Source organism: Nycticebus coucang, chromosome 4, assembly GCF_027406575.1.
Source record: "Nycticebus coucang isolate mNycCou1 chromosome 4, mNycCou1.pri, whole genome shotgun sequence".
Classification (NCBI taxonomy): Eukaryota; Metazoa; Chordata; class Mammalia; order Primates; family Lorisidae; genus Nycticebus; species Nycticebus coucang.
The window spans coordinates 105,926,705-105,943,367 of NC_069783.1; the positions used below are offsets into that span (position 1 = coordinate 105,926,705).

At 43.6% G+C, this 16,663-nt stretch overlaps 2 pseudogenes; both read right to left on the reverse strand.

Moving 5' to 3' along the window:
- Window positions 1–750: 750 nt before the first annotated feature.
- LOC128584379 (centrosomal protein of 85 kDa-like) lies at window positions 751–9,507 on the reverse strand (annotated as a pseudogene).
- Window positions 9,508–12,473: 2,966 nt separating this feature from the next.
- LOC128584380 (serine/threonine-protein kinase LATS2-like) lies at window positions 12,474–15,495 on the reverse strand (annotated as a pseudogene).
- Window positions 15,496–16,663: the final 1,168 nt, after the last annotated feature.

Consider the following 16,663-nt stretch of genomic DNA (forward strand, 5'->3'; position numbering starts at 1 on the left):
TCAAATTACGTTAAACTTCCTTGTGATACATAAATTAAAGTGCTAACAAAAAAAAGATCATCACATCAAACTTTCACCCCTCTAAGGAAATCCACAACCTCTCTGGAGAAAGAGCTAACCTGTCTGTAGTACTACGTACTAAACTCAGCCCAAGACCACAACCTCATCATCTCAGCCCAGTGGTTGTCCAAAATACAAATGGTTTTGCCTGCTCTACTACTATCAGAATACCAGTTTGGTGTTGAAAGTCTTGGTTAGCCGGCCTTTGAAAGCCCCAAAGTACAGCACAAGCTTCTATATGAAAGAAGTACAAGAATAAACAGTGTGTGCCTTTCTCAGAAACTTGGCTTTGACCCTAGAAACCCATATATTTTAATTTTGTGAACAAAGCACACATACCTACAAAACACACATTACATGTACATATAAACACAGAAAAACTATAGGATTAACAGAAATTCTGAAGGGCATTCTTCTCAACTAGTTTGAGAATACAGACTTAGTCAGAATACAGACTTTTTTCTTGTATACTTTATCATATTTTTCAAAGGTAATTTGATTTTTTTTGGCCTGATACGCATTTTTATATCCACTTCTCCCTTCAATGAAACAAATTCACAGAAAAACAACCTATGAGCAAGCCATATGTCACTTGCTCCTTTCCATGATGGCTCCTACAGAGAAATATGAAGAACCGTCACACAGTGGCATTTAACACTGGGTCATTATTGCTGTGGGGCCCACACTTGATCACTGGGTCACGCAATTGTTTCCCATGTCCTCAGCATAGCAGTCTGATATTGTAGTCCTTAACTGGTCAATGTCCTTCCATAACTGGTGCACATCGGACAATTTTTTAGTGAGTGATTCTTGACTATGGTCATTCTCCATCTCCTCAGCTGAATAATTCATTGATTTGATTCCCAGTAATAATGAAAGATCAGGCTCCTTGCCCTGAGCACGCTGATTAAGAATACTATACAATGCTTTCAAGTCAAACAAACAATGGGACATTTCCTTGAACAGCTGATCAATCACAGTGAAATCAAATAGAGGCTGTTGGGAAAGAAGTGTCTGCTGCCTCGATGGGTCTGCTTCCTGGCCCTGATCCACGAAAGAGCGCATCTTTTCTGTCTGTCTTTGGTTTTCAAGCAATGCTTTCGTTAATCTCTGTAGGCATCTTTCTTTCCTTTCCAGCTCCTCCATCATATTTTGAGTGGCCAATTTCTCTTTAGAAAGTTTCCCTTGCATAGACTGAATTTCTAAAGTCATTCTGTCCATCTCACCTTGTTGACTGTCTACTATCTTACGAGCAATCTCGTTTTGTTCTCTGAGATTCTCGTTTTCATTCTGAAGCTGTTTCGCATCTAACATGGGGAGGCGAATTCCATCTTCAAGGCATCTTTCTACTTTTTGTTGCAAACTCTGAACAGTCGCTACTAACTCCTTTTCTTTCTTTTTCTGGCATATTAACTGTGCCTCTTTATCTTTACATTGTTTTTTGACCTCTTCAAGCTTTTTTTCTGTAGCTATCAAAGACTCTTGCAAATTCTTATTTTTTTCTTCTAGAACCTGCAACTGTAGACTCTGACTCCGTACATCATCTAGAGTTGGAAGATCAGCCAGATACTTTTCCAAAATCTCAATTCTTCTCTGCTTTTCTTTGTTTTGTTCAGATTCCTTCTGGCATTTCTTTTTCAGGCTACTAATGTGTCTATCCCTGGTTTTAAGCTTTTCCTCCAATTTCTTCTTCTCTTCGCTAAATTGGCTTATTTTTTGTTTGAGAAACACATTGAGCTGTAAAACTTTTTTCTCAGTCGATGCAAGCTTCTGGTCAAGTTCTTCTTGCTGGGAATGGGATAATGATTCCTCTGAAAATGGAGACTGGAGTGAAGTGTCCTCATATTGTGGCTGTGAACTAGCCACATTAGAATCCTCACAATTTACATAATGTCCTAACGTGGCGTGTTGTGCCGGTAATTCATTATCCTGTATCCTCTCTTGTAGGTGGGTAATTTGTTGCTCCTGCCGATCAATTACAATTTCTTTCTGGCCTAGAAGTCCTTCCTTTACTTTCAACATTGATTCCCACTTACTGAAATCCTGATAGCCAGAAGGCGAATAACTCTGATGAGACGATCCAGTCAAAACCTGTATTTGGTGCCTCAGATCCTTGTCAAAACTCCTCAGTTTACTGTTGTTGCTAAGGAGCTGTCAGAATCTTTTGTAGTTCCACCTTCCAAAGGGTGGCGGCTGCTCAGCAACTGGAGGAGAGCGCAGGAGCCGGATTCGCCTCTGGCTGAGCTAAGGCCCTGGCAAGGGAAGGGGAGGTAGGTGGTGACAGCCTATCCAGGTTATTCTTAAAACTGACTTTCTCATGATGAAATTTTCCTTAAGTGCTTTTTCAGGGCAGTAAAGTAGCTCCCTGGACATCTGTCCTAATGGCTGTACAGTGTTCCCTAGCTCAGTCCTCACGGGGAGCCCCACCACTCCCTTTGTCAGGTAGGAAACTCATGGAGTGAGCTCAAGGGGGGCTCCACAAGGAAGCAGAGGGTGGGGTAAAGTCAGCTCCAGCCCTCCTCACTGACCAGCCAAGGGAGAACCTGTGCCCAGGACTGCCCTTCATGCAGAAGAGCTCTGGGAATAGGTCCAGATGGGTACTGAGTGAGTGGACTCTGCCACAGGGCTGTCATTAAGGCCCAGGAGGGACCCTCCATCCCAGGCCGGCCAGCCCGGGTGGTGATGATTTATTTAGTCTGTGCCACGGCACCCTGCACGCTTCACTCTGCATTTTGCATATCAGGAAAAACTCCATTCTCTGGTCTATGATGGACCCTGCTGTTCCTGCCCACACTGTCATCCCCTCTCCAGTTTCAGCCCTTTCCTTTGTCTTTATGGAGCTCCCCCCACCAGGTTGCAAATGACAATGATAAGGGGGCCTGCCCATCTAAGGATCCAGAAGGGAGGAAAGCAGAACTCAGGAGCACGGAGAAGTTCAGGCTCATCTCTGAGCTCCTAGATCCAGCCACACCTGAAGACAGCTACCCTTGTACCTCTTAGTTAAGTAAGCCAATAAATCCCCTTTTGTTCTTTTTTTTTTTTTCCGAAAAGCTTTCTTTTTTTTTTACTTTTTTTTTAATTTTTTTATTAAATCATAACTGTATACAATGATATGATTATGGGGCATCATACACTCACTTCATAAACCATTTGACACATTTTTATCACAGTGGTTAACATAGCCTTTCCGGCGTTATCTCAGTTACTGTGCCAAAACATTTACATTCTACATTTACCAAGTTTCGCAAATACCCCTGTAATATGCACCACAGGTGTGATCCCACCGATTCCCCTCCCTCTACCCACCCACCCCCCTTTCCCACTTCCCCCTATTGTTAAGTTGTAGCTGGGTTATAGCTTTCATGTGAGAGTCCCAAATTAGTTTCATAGTAGGGCTGTGTACATTGGGTATTTTTTCTTCCATTCTTGGGATACTTTACTAAGAAGAATATGTTCCAGCTCCATCCATGTAAACATGAAAGAGGTAAAGTCTCCATCTTTCTTTAAGGCTGCATAGTATTCCATGGTATACATATACCACAATTTATTAATCCATTCGTGGATCGATGGGCACTTGGGCTTTTTCCATGACTTAGCTATTATGAATTGGGCTGCAATAAACATTCTGGTACAAATATCTTTGTTATGTTGTGATTTTTGGTCTTCTGGGTATATGCCCAGCAGAGGAATTACAGGATTGAATGGCAGATCTATTTTTAGATCTCTGAGTGTTCTCCATATATCTTTCCAAAAGGAATGTATTAATTTGCATTCCCACCAGCAGTGCAGAAGTGTTCCCTTTTCTCCGCATCCACGCCAACATCTCTGGTCTTGAGATTTTGTGATATAGGCTAGTCTCATTGGAGTTAGATGATATCTCAAAGTAGTTTTGATTTGCATTTCTCTGATGATTAAAGATGATGAGCATTTTTTCATATGTCTGAAGGCCGTGCGCCTGTCTTCTTCAGAGAAGTTTCTCTTCAAATCCCTTGCCCAGCCTGCGATGGGATCCCTTGTTTTTTTCTTGCTGATGCGTTTGAGTTCTCTGTGGATTCTGGTTATTAAACCTTTGTCAGAGTTATACCCTGCAAATATCTTCTCCCATTCTGAGGGCTGTCTGCTTGCTCTGCTTACTGTGTTCTTAGCTGTGCAGAAGCTTTTTAGTTTGATCAAGTCCCAGTAGTGTATTTTTGAAGCTGCTTCAATTGCCCGGGGGGTTCTCCTCATGAAATACTCACCCAGACCAATTTCTTCAAGGGTTTTCCCTGCATTCTCCTCTAGTATTTTTATAGTTTCATGTCTTAAGTTTAAATCTTTAATCCAATGAGAGTCTATCTTAGTTAATGGTGAAAGGTGTGGGTCCAATTTCAGTCTTCTGCAGGTTGCCAGCCAGTTCACCCAGCACCATTTGTTAAATAGGGAATCTTTTCCCCACTGAATGTTTTTAATTGGCTTGTCAAAAATCAAATAGCGGTAAGTAGCTGGATTCATCTCTTGGTTCTCTATTCTATTCCAGATATCTACTTCTCTGTTTTTGTGCCAATACCATGCTGTTTTGATCACTATCGATTTGTAGTAAAGTCTGAGGTCTGGTAGTGTGATTCCTCCTGTTTTGTTTTTATTTCTGAGTAATGTCTTGGCTATTCGAGGTTTTTTCTGATTCCATATAAAACGAAGTAATGTTTTTTCAAGATCTTTAAAATATGACAGTGGAGCTTTAATAGGGAGTGCGTTGAAATTATATATTGCTTTGGGTAGTATGGACATTTTGATAATGTTGATTCTTCCTAGCCATGAGCATGGTATGTTTTTCCATTTGTTAACATTTTCAGCTATTTCTTTTCTTAGAGTTTCATAGTTCTCTTTATAGAGATCTTTCACGTCTTTTGTTAGGTAAATTCCCAAATATTTCATCTTCTTTGGCACTACTGTGAATGGGATAGAGTCCTTAACTGCTTTTTCAATTTGACTGTTGTTGGTGTATATAAAGGCTACCGATTTATGAATGTTGATTTTGTAACCTGAGACGCTGCTGTATTCCTTGATCACTTCTAGGAGTTTTGTAGTAGAGTCCCTAGTGTTTTCCAGATACACAATCATATCATCTGCGAAGAGCAAGAGTTTGATCTCTTCTGACCCTATATGGATACCCTTGATCGCCTTTTCTTCCCTAATTGCGGTGGCTAAAACTTCCATTACAATGTTGAAAAGCAATGGAGACAATGGGCAGCCTTGTCTGGTTCCTGATCTGAGTGGAAATGATTCCAATTTAACTCCATTCAATATGATATTGGCTGTGGGTTTGCTGTAGATAGCCTCTATCAGTTTAAGAAAAGTCCCTTCTAGACCAATTTTCTTGAGTGTTCTGATCATGAAGGGATGCTGGATATTATCAAAAGCTTTTTCTGCATCGATTGAGAGAATCATATGGTCTTTGTTTTTTAATTTGTTTATGTGCTGAATTACATTTATAGATTTACATATATTGAACCAGCCTTGAGACCCTGGGATAAAACCAACTTGGTCATGATGTATAATTTGTTTGATGTGTTGTTGGATTCTGTTTGTTAGGATCTTGTTGAATATTTTTGCATCTATATTCATTAGTGATATTGGTCTATAATTTTCTTTTCTTGTTGGGTCTTTTCCTGGTTTGGGGATCAGGGTGATATTTGCTTCATAGAACGTGTTGGGTATTCTTCCTTCTTTTTCTACATTTTGGAACAGGTTGAGTAATATAGGTACTAATTCCTCTTTAAAGGTTTGGTAGAATTCTGACGTGAAACCATCTGGTCCCGGGCTTTTCTTTTTAGGGAGGTTTTGTATAGTTGATGCTATTTCTGAACTTGATATGGGTCTGTTCAACATTTCCACTTGATTCTGGTTAAGTCTTGGAAGGTGGCGTGCTTCCAAGTATCGGTCTATTTCCTTCAGATTTTCATATTTCTGAGAATAAAGTTTCTTGTAATATTCATTAAGGATTTTTTGGATTTCTGATGAGTCTGTGGTTATTTCGTCTTTGTTGTTTCTGATTGATGATATTAGAGATTTTACTCTTTTTTTCCTGATTAGGTTGGCCAGAGGTTTATCTATTTTATTGACCTTTTCAAAAAACCAGCTTTTTGATTTATTGATCTGTTGTATTATTCTTTTGTTTTCAATTTCATTTAATTCTGCTCTAATTTTGGTTATTTCTTTTCTTCTACTGGGTTTGGGGTTGGAATGTTCTTCCTTTTCCAGTTGCGTGAGATGTCCCATTAAGTTGTTAACTTCCTCTCTTTCCGTTCTCTTGAGGAAGGCTTGCAGTGCTATAAATTTCCCTCTTAGAACTGCCTTTGCAGTGTCCCAGAGGTTCTGATAGCTTGTGTCTTCATTGTCATTTTGTTCCAAAAAATTGGTGATTTCTTTCTTAATCTCATCTCTGACCCAGCTATCATTCAGCATAAGGTTATTTAACTTCCATGTTTTTGTATGGGTATGCAGATTCCTGTTGTTACTCAATTCAAGTTTTATTCCATGATGGTCCGAGAAGATGCATGGAATAATTTCTATTCCTTTAAATTTACTGAGGTTAGACTTGTGACCTAAAATGTGATCAATTTTGGAGTAAGTTCCGTGGGCTGATGAGAAGTATGTGTATTCAGTTTTGTTGGGATGAAATGTTCTGTAGATGTCTGCTAAATCTAAATATTGGATGGTTAGGTTTAAATCTAAGATTTCTTTGCTCAGCTTCTTTCTGGAGGATCGATCCAACACTGCCAAGGGTGTGTTGAAATCTCCAACGATTATGGAGCTGGAGGAAATCAAGTTACTCATGTCTGTTAGAGTTTCTCTTATAAATTGAGGTGCATTCTGGTTGGGTGCATAGATATTAATAATTGAGATCTCGTCATATTGAGTATTACCCTTAACAAATATGAAGTGACCATTCTTGTCCTTCCTTACTTTTGATGGTTTAAAACCTACTGTATCTGCAAATAAAATTGCAACACCTGCTTTTTACTGATTACCATTTGCCTGAAATATGGATGACCATCCTTTCACCCTGAGTCTGTATTTGTCTTTTAAGTTGAGATGTGACTCTTGTATGCAACAAATATCTGGCTTGAGTTTTTGTATCCAGTCAGCTAACCTATGCCTCTTTAGAGGACAGTTTAGGCCATTCACATTGATGGAGAGTTTTGATAAGTCTGGTGGAATTTTGGGTATCGAGTTTTTCAAAGGTCCAGTGGACATTTTTAATCCTTTCGCCAGTGTGGAAGTTGGAGTTTGATCCGAAGTTTCTGAGTGAGTTTACTTTTGTGGTATAGGATTGGGTTGGTCATTGTGGAGGATAGGTCTGAGAACATCCTGAAGAGCTGGTTTACTTATGGCAAATTTTTTCAACATATGAATGTCATTGAAGTATTTAATTTCTCCATCATAGATGAAACTCAGTTTAGCTGGATACAAGATCCTGGGTTGAAAGTTTTTTTGCTTTAGGAGATTAAAAGTTGATGACCAGCCTCTTCTTGCTTGAAAAGTTTCAGCAGAGAGATCTGCAGTTATTCTAATATTCTTACCTTTGTACGTTATAGTTTTCTTTCGCCGGGCTGCTTTGAGAATCTTCTCTTTCATGTTAACTTTAGTGAAGCTAATTATGATATGTCTGGGAGATGGCTTATTGGGGTTGAATCGTGCTGGGGTTCTGAAGCTGTCTGCTATCTGAATTTCAGATTCTCTAGGCATGTCTGGAAAATTTTCTTTCATAATTTCATGTAGAAGGGCCTCTGTGTCCTTGGCAGCCACTTCATCATTCTCCGAAATTCCTATAACCCTTATGTTGTTTTTTTTCGAATTATCTGAGAGCTCTCTGAGTGAGTGATCCGTTTTTGCTCTCCATTTCTCTTCCTCTTTGAGAGATTGGGAGCGTTCGAAGACTTTATCTTCAATGTCAGAAATCCTTTCTTCTGCTTGCTCCATTCTGTTACTGAGGGATTCTATTGTATTTTTCATATCTTTGAGGGCTGTAAGTTCTTGTTTCAGTGTGTCTAAGTCTTTGGTGGTTTTGTCTTTAAATTCGTTAAATTCTTGAGACAATTTTTGAATTTCTCCTCGAATTCCTAATTCCATTTTATTAATCTTGTCTGCAAACCAAATTCTGAATTCGACTTCTGACATCTCAGCCAGTTGTTTATGAATGGGATCTTCAATCACATCTGCCGTATCTTTTCTTGGGGGGGTTGATCTATTCTGGTTATTCATGTTACCAGAGTTTTTCCGCTGATTCCGCCCCATGGTTTACTCCCTTTGGTTTTTCCCCTGGGGTTTTATCGAGGGCCCGTACAGTGTTGTGGCCTGAGAAACTGGGGCCCTGTCTGGTGTGGTGGAGCAAAGTGGTTCTGTCTTGTTTTCAGCTGGTTTCTGTTCGATCCTATTGCAACTTCTACTCTGGCTTGAAGTCTCAGCTTTTGTTTGCGTCCTTGTGATCACAACTTGCCTCAGCGGTGTTGATGTGCGTTCTTCAGCCTTCTCTCTTGGTGAGGCTCAAGTCCACCAGGATACTTACTAAATTCCTGTCCCTTAACTCTCCTTCTGGACGGGAGCCTTTGTTGAAAGCTGGCTTCAGTCCGCCATCTTGTCTCCCACCCTCCCCTTTTGTTCTTAAACCAGTTTAGATTTGGTTCTATCGCGACATGTGGTATCCTAGCTGATAACTTTCCCACCCCAGCTCCAGTCTTCTGGGCCTGGGAAAATTCAGGACATTTACCTAAGTGTGTTGCAGAGAGTCAGGTTCAGAGGCTACATCACCACAGCCCCTCCTGCCTCATTGAGGGGGCTGATATTTTGGAAATGATGCTTCCACCAAAGCCTTCAGCAGCACCCCGGTGCCCACTCACCTAGGGCTGAAATCCTCTCCCCAGATTTTCTCCTCTGATGATCCTCTGAGCTGCTGTCCCCCCACATCCTGTGCTCAGTAAGATCCCATCTCTCTTCTGACATTGGGACTCCCAGCTGTGCTGCAGGGACCCCTTGTATCTTGGGCTTCTCAGCTCCTGGCAGAGCCCAGGGTCCTTGACATATGTTTGGCACCTGACATAGCCTCTATTTACCTGCTGCCATAAATGACCCACTTACTGCTGAATTATGAGTGGCAAAGGGGACAAAGAGGCAGGAATAGCTGTTCACATCCTCATGCTTTGGAATGCAGGACTCTGGGATCTAATTAGACTTATATTTCAAGCAGAGGCCACACTGCAGAAATAAAATTAGAGAATAATTCTCCTACAAGAGGAAACAAATGGCTTTTCATCTAGTTTCAGCCGCTGTGCTTGGCAGGCAGGGAATCCCGAGTCTGTGAAGGCTCCTCACCCAGACTGGAGCAGCCCCAGAGATGAAAGCAGTGGAGAGAAATGCATTTGCCTTGATGTCAGTGCGGAGAGGCTTCTTCCCCCTCCTCCCTGACATTCTGTGTCTCTGAGCAGTCCTGCCTGGGGGTTCTGGGAAGAGACTGTGGGGAGGCAGGGGACAGAGCCCTACCCAGGTGCCGGGAGGGCAGGGTGGGGGAACAACCCCAACCCTGTGGGGAGCAGAGCAGGTCAGTGGGGACCCCTTTACACCCTCCTGTTCCCGCTGTGACTCTCTCTGGGTAGATCCTCCCTGGCCCTCAATGGGGTCACAGTTCTGGATGGGAAGCAGTAGGCAGACTTAACCAGCTTCATGTAGATTCCAGAAACGCCCAGAATGTTCTGCTTTCAGTGTCTGAAGTCACGATCTGATTCCCCAGCCGGCCACAAACGAGGATGTACACCAGGAGAAAACTGACCCTGAGAAATACAGCAGCACCAAGACACTGTGTATTTGTTCTTTTTTTTTCTTTTAAATCTGCAAACCTGAGGTATTTTCCTGAGGTCGGGATTGCGTTGATGCTATTGATAGTGTAGAAGTTACAGGTACTATGATGAGGTTGCTGTCATCAGACTCAAGTCAAATGAGTCTGGAAGGCCAGGCACAGTGACTCAGATCTGTAATCTCAGCACTCTGGGAGGCCAAGGTGGGAGGATCGCTTGAGTTCGGGAATTTGAGACCAACAACAGTGAGACCCGATCTCTATTAAATAAAGAAAAAAATTAGCTAGGTGTGGTGGTGGGCACTAGTGATCCCAGCTACTCAGGAAGCTGAGGCAGGAGGATCACTTGAACCCCAGGAATTTAAGGTTGCTATGACCTGGGCTGAGGTCACAACACTCTAGCCTGGGTGACAGAGTGAGACTCTGTGTCAACAACAACAACAATAACAACAACAACAACAACAACAGGGCAGGGAAGGCTGAATGGGGGCCCAGGCTGGGATCTGAGCTAAGAAGTGTTTCCAAAGACTTCCTAAAGCCCCACCAGAAATCCTTTCCCATCCTTCAGGCATCTCCTGCTATGCAGGGCTTTTCGTTTCACACGAACATGTGTTTTAACAAGATTTATCCCTAGATGGTCTGATCAGACGCTCCTGAAAGGGCACTTGCAAGTTGGTAATAGTCCCCGTGAGCTTCACCAGTCCCGGCCTGTAAACTCTGTCTCCAAGCCTCGTTCTCAAACTTCTCCCTTTTTGCCAATAAAAACTTTCTCTTACCTTCCCCTCACCAGATGTACCCTTTGCTTGTCTAAGTGAGTCACAGATTATATTCTTCTTACCCTTCCCAAGCAAATTAAACATATTCAGAGATGTTTTGCTCTGATTTCTTTTTTTTTTCAATAGTTTATTCCATAACCATTAACAGCCAGTCGTTTATTCCCATGTGCTTTGTTAACTGGATTTATTTTTACAACTATTATAAGAAAACATTTATTTCCCCGAAAGACTCTGAAGCTTTGGTTAATAGATTACTATAATTAAACTCCCCAGCTTCCAGGTTTGTTTAAAAATGATCTAACCTGGGGCATAAAAAACAGTATTTCTTTACCCTAATATTCATTTCTCATTTTTTTTGAAAGCTAAGGACAAGTTTTAATGGGCTTTGACCTAAGTTATTCAACTTTCATGCCAAATTATTTGAGAAGAATATCTGAACTTGAAATTTTAGCAAGAAGAAAGTCAAGGTTCATTTTTCAACTGTACTTGGGTCCTAGAGACGTTGATCTGATTTCCGTTAAATGAACAATGTTTTTTCCCTCCCAGAGTTAGGCCTCCAGTACTCAAATATAAGTATAGTGGGAGGACCTTCGAACTCTGCTCATTTGTTTGTGGGGCACTCCACGCTGTCCGCTTGGTGATGGATTTTGTACCTTTTGTTTTTATCCTTGGGGTCGCAGCTCGCCTTAGTGGGGTTGATGTGGGTTCTTCAACCTTCTCTCTTGGTGCAGCTCTAATCCACCAGGTTACTTGCTAAATTTCTGTCCTTTAACTCTCCTTCTGAACGGGAGCCTCTGTGGAAAGTTGGCTTCAGTCAGCCACCTTGTCTCCCTGTAATGCTACTTTAGATGTAAACTGAATTGTTTAGAAGAAACTTCAACTGGTATGAGATAAGCAGTAAGAACAGGGAAATATAATGTTACAGGTTTTGATGTATTACAAAACCAACCACTCTTTAAAATAAATTTTTTTACTTTTGTTAATATTTGCAAGTGAATAATTAATTTATTAGAGTAAATTACTAATTTGTATGCATGTTATTCATTCACTTGTCATCCTCCTCTAAATTAGAACATTCCATTTCTAGTTATGAATTTGGCAAACCAAGCTGTTTATCAAGCTGATATCCAAGCAGTGTTAAGCTTTTCATCTTTTCATTTAGATCCATATATTGTGGAAGAGCCAGTAAAAAGAATCATAAAAACTGTCAAGAGTTAAATTCTCTGCCTATGGATATAACTTCTTTCTAATTTCTGGAACATATAGATATATAAGAAATATCAAAGAATAGGTAGTTACATCAAAGTTTAATAAGTAAACCTTGTCCATAAAAATTGGGCACCATGAAATTAAAATATCCCATAACTACTTTCTCTAGTAATATCAAATTTATATTTTTTCATTTCCAATTTTAACTGGATAAAAAAAAGTCAGAAAAAACTTTATATAGACATATAACAATATATGCAGTTTTGTGAACACCAAAGAATGTAGTCCAAAAGAAACTTTTGAATACCTAACTTTCTATGTCTAAACATCTGAATATTTTCATTCTTTTTTTAAAAGTTTTTAAAAATATTGTTTTAATGCAGTAAAGGTCCTCAAATGCCAATTCAAAGCAATGCTGAGTCCTTTTATAAAAAGTGTCTTGTTTGTTTCAGGTTTTCTTGGTGAAGGCCAGAATTTTAAGTGAAGTAATCAATAGATTAATTGAAAATTAAACAGCACACAGCTTCCGTAGGAGCCTCAGGACCAGCCAGGGCACCCAACTCTGGTGGAAGTGAGCGGTGGGGCTGCCCAGTCACTATCTACTCATATACTAGCTGGTAGCCTTCAGTCTGATCCACCAGGTTGGGGTTTTCTACATCTGAGTTCTCAGACTGAAGATTCTGCTCCTGAAGGCTTTGGGCATCTAAAGAGGTAGCCATTGTTGTCAATGAACCTTTGGAAAGTGAATTCATAGAATGCGTGCTCAGGGTGTTTGTTATTGGGGGAGGTGAGTGTGTCCCAGGCCTTGGCACTACCTTCGCTAGTGTTGTTCCAGGGGCTTTCTTCATGTACGGGGTCAACGTTTGAGGTGTCCACGGGATGGGCGATGGTGAGAACGTAGGGGGCTGGTTGTTTCCGGATATCACTGGAGAGGTCGATGGCACAGGTGGGCCTTCAGGTCGTTGGCCCCATCCCTCCCTAGGCGGTGGTCTGCGGCACAGCACAGTTTGGTGATGAGGTCCCTGGCCTGGGGGTAGAATGTGGAGAGTAGTCTCCCAGTTTATCACCTTCAGCTGGGTTTCTGTTGTACTAGGTGCCAAAAATGGTGGCTGTCCCACCAGCGCCTGGAAGAGAATCACTCCAATGCTCCACCCGTCACAGAGCAAGAGTGTATCCTTTGCGGAGGAGCACTTTGGGCGCCATATAGTTTGGAGTCCCCACCAGGGAATGTGCTAGGCACCTCTGGTGCTGCTTCTGTGCTCTCTGCTCCAGGGTCTTCAACCTGTCTCCACACCGACAGTTAGACACATCATCCCAGAGGTCACTGACATGGTTCCCTTTCTGGTAATATCTGAATTGTGAGTCCACCTGAACTCAGTACAGAGGCCAAAATCTGTGAGTTTTATGTGACCATCCAGATGGATCAAAATGTTGTCATGTTTGATGTCTCGGTGGATGAAGCCCATCTTGGGGACTCTCGATGGCCAAAGTCAGCTCTGTGATGTAGAACCAGGTGAGGTGTGCAGGGAAGACCTCCATCCGTATCAGCAGGCTCCTGGTGTCTCCCCCAGGGATGTAGTCCATCACAAAGTACAGGCTGTCTTTGTCTCAGGAGGAGTAGTAGAGTGACAACCCCCTCATCATCTGCCTCTGCCCAGATGTCCCTCTCAGCTTTGACATGGGCCACCTGATTCCGGTTCAAGACATCCTTTTTCTTCAGAGTTTTCATAGCATACAGAGCATGAGTGTCAACCTTACAAGCAAGGCACACTTCTCCAAAGGCACCAATCCCCAGGGTTTTGATTTTCGCAAACAGACTTGCCCTCTTCAGCCTGTTATAATTAGACTCTTTCTGGTAGAGAATCTTCCTCACCTGTTCCTGCTCAGCTTCACAGAGTCCAGCTTTGGCCATTTCTTGTTCCAGCTGCAACCTCCAGCTGACCTTCTGCTAGTAGGTTTTTATGACGTTTTCCACATGCTGCTCATGAAGAACTTAAAGGCATACGGGGAGTAGCTCTTGATGTGGGATTCTCTCTTCTCTCCGTCTCTGCTGTTTTTGCGCACAGGAACAAGAGCGGTCTGAATCTGCTTTTTATCTTTCCCACCTTTGTCCCCCTTGGCGCTCTTGTGGCTCTTGTCGCTCCTGCCGCCCGGCCCCCACGAAGGCTCTGCTCCACACCCAGGTCATACTGCTCCGACTTGCTGCGCAGCAGCAGGCGCTTTGGGTAGGGCGGCGAGGGTGGGGGTGAGGGTGGGGGTACCTACGGTCCAGACTGCCTGGTCTACGTCCAGAGGGTAGGTGCCCGTACTGCCTAGGGCCAGGGGGTGCTCGTTCTTAGAGTCCAGGGCCTCTGCGGCGGGGCAGGCACCAAGGCGGGGTGTGAGGGCCCCACCGCTGTCTGTGGCTCAGTCCTGAATACGCACACGCTCTTCACCGGGTGCAGGATGTACACTGCCGTGACCGCTGTGACGGTGTTAGGGGCCTGCAGGAAGGGCTCAGCCTTGCTGGGCGGGCTGGCCCGCAGCTGGTGGCAATTGAAAAAGTTGGTTCTCCTGGGCACTGGGCCATGGGGCGGAAGGCTACGTGCTGTTGTGGCAGCACCTCCAGGCCTGGCTTCTGCAGGGAATCATCCCCCCCACCCCCCGCCAGGGTAGCAGCCGGCCACTGCTGGACAGGGGGGTGCTGCCCAGCTCATACAGGTCTGAGTTGAGGCTGTTCCGGGAGGGGGCAAGCAGGCTCTGTGGGGGGCTGTCCCTGGAGAACACTGGGCAGGTGCCCATCGCGTGCAGCTGGTGGCCGGCGGGGCCTGCCTGCTTGTGGTGCGGGTGTGGAACGTAGACTGGGGCCGGGAAGTCGGCCCTGTGGCCAGTAGGTGAGGCCTGCCGTAGTGCGCCTGCAGCGGGAAGTGCGCCGCCTGGGACTGGAGCTGGTGACCTGGCGCACCGTGAGGCCCGGCTCCGGAGAAGAGGAAGTCCATGTATGGCCGTGGCACCTCCTCCAGGGCTGTGGGGCCACTGGGGCTGAAGCCAGGCCCCTCATAGGCCGCGCCACTCAGCTGGTGGTAGGATGCAAAGGAATTGCGCGTTCCTTCGAAGTTGGGCCTCCCTGTCACAGGGGCTGGCACCAAGCACTTTCCTGGGGAGGTCTGCTTAATGACGCGCACGATCTTCTCATTCCTCGGGTCCAGGCAGCCCATCTTGCTGATGTACTCCAGGGCGGCCTCAATACTTCTGCTGCCAGTTTACTTGAGCGCTCTGCCGGCTATCTCCTGGTCACATCCTGAAGTCACGAGTTCCTGCAGCATTTGCCGGCTGACCTCTGCAGCTGCTGTAGTGCCTGATTGATTAGCAAAAGGCAACAAGGAATATCTGATTTCCCGCAATGCTTTCTGGTAAGGTCCAAACTTTGGGGTGGCTCTCATCTGCTGCGCTGCCTGGCAGCATCCTCGCTCCCCAGGACTTTGGCATCCAGGGAAGTGTCACTGTTGGTCCCACAGGTAACCCCTGAGCCGAAGACTTGGACGGCTGCTTTAACCCCTCTCGAATCTCTTGCAATCGCTGCCGGCTATTTCCAGAATAAGTAGTGGCAGGAAAAGTCTTTGGTCTCATTGTTAGTCCAGTTTCCTTTTACCATAAATACAATTTTCTTATAAAAAACAAACAAAACAAAACCTGTCAACAGTATCAGTTCATTGTAAACATACTTTCAAAACAATTTCTTTTTGAAAGTTTTCTTTCCTTCAATTTTTGTAGTTCCTATTGAGAATCTAAAATTTTCCAGAGTCTTCATTTTGAAGATCATCATTCTCTCCTGGGGCGCTGTCTACACCCTCGGGGGCATCCTGGCTGGCGGTCGGGGGTTACTTGGGAGACCCGGTGCTGGTGGCTGGAGCTGCTGCAGGCCCCGCAGGGACGAGGAACTCCCAGCGGTGGCGTGGAGGGCGACTGCTCCATCTCCCCGGACGCTCATGCCGCGGTTCCAACTCGCGGACCCAAGTGGGACATTCGCTACATCGTTGGCATTCCACGGGCCTCACCATATTTTCGTTCTTAAACTAGGAATTGTTTTTTATTTTTTATTTTTTTTAAGAGACAGAGTCTCACTTTATCACTCTCGGTAGAGTGCTGTGATGTCACAGCTCACAGCAACCTCCAGCTCTTGGGCTTAGGTGATTGATTCTCTTGCCTCAGCCTCCCCAGTAGCTGGGACTACAGGCACCCACTGCAACTCCTGGCTATTTTTTCATAGCTGTGTACATTAATGCGATCGTGGGGCACCATACACGGGTTTTATAGACCGTTTGACACATTTTCATCACACTGGTTAACAGAGCCTTCCTGGCATTTTCTTAGTTATTGTGTTAAGATATTTATATTCTACATTTACTAAGTTTCACATGTACCCTTGTAAGATGCACCGCAGGTGTAATCCCACCAATCATCCTCCCTCTGCCCATCCTCCCCACTCTTCCCCCTGTTCTTAGGTTATAACTGGGTTATAGCTTTCATGTGAAAGCCATAAATTAATTTCATAGTAGGGCTGAGTACATTGGATACTTTTTCTTCCATTCTTTTATTTTTATTTTTATTTTATTAAATCATAGCTGTGTACATTAATGCAATCATGGGGCACCATACACTGGTTTTATAGACCTTTTATTATTATTTTTTTATTGTTAAATCATAGCTGTGTACATTAGTGCAATCAAGGGGTACAATGTGCGGGTTTCATATACAATCTGAAATATTCTCATCAAACTGTTCAACATAGCCTTCATGACATTTTCTT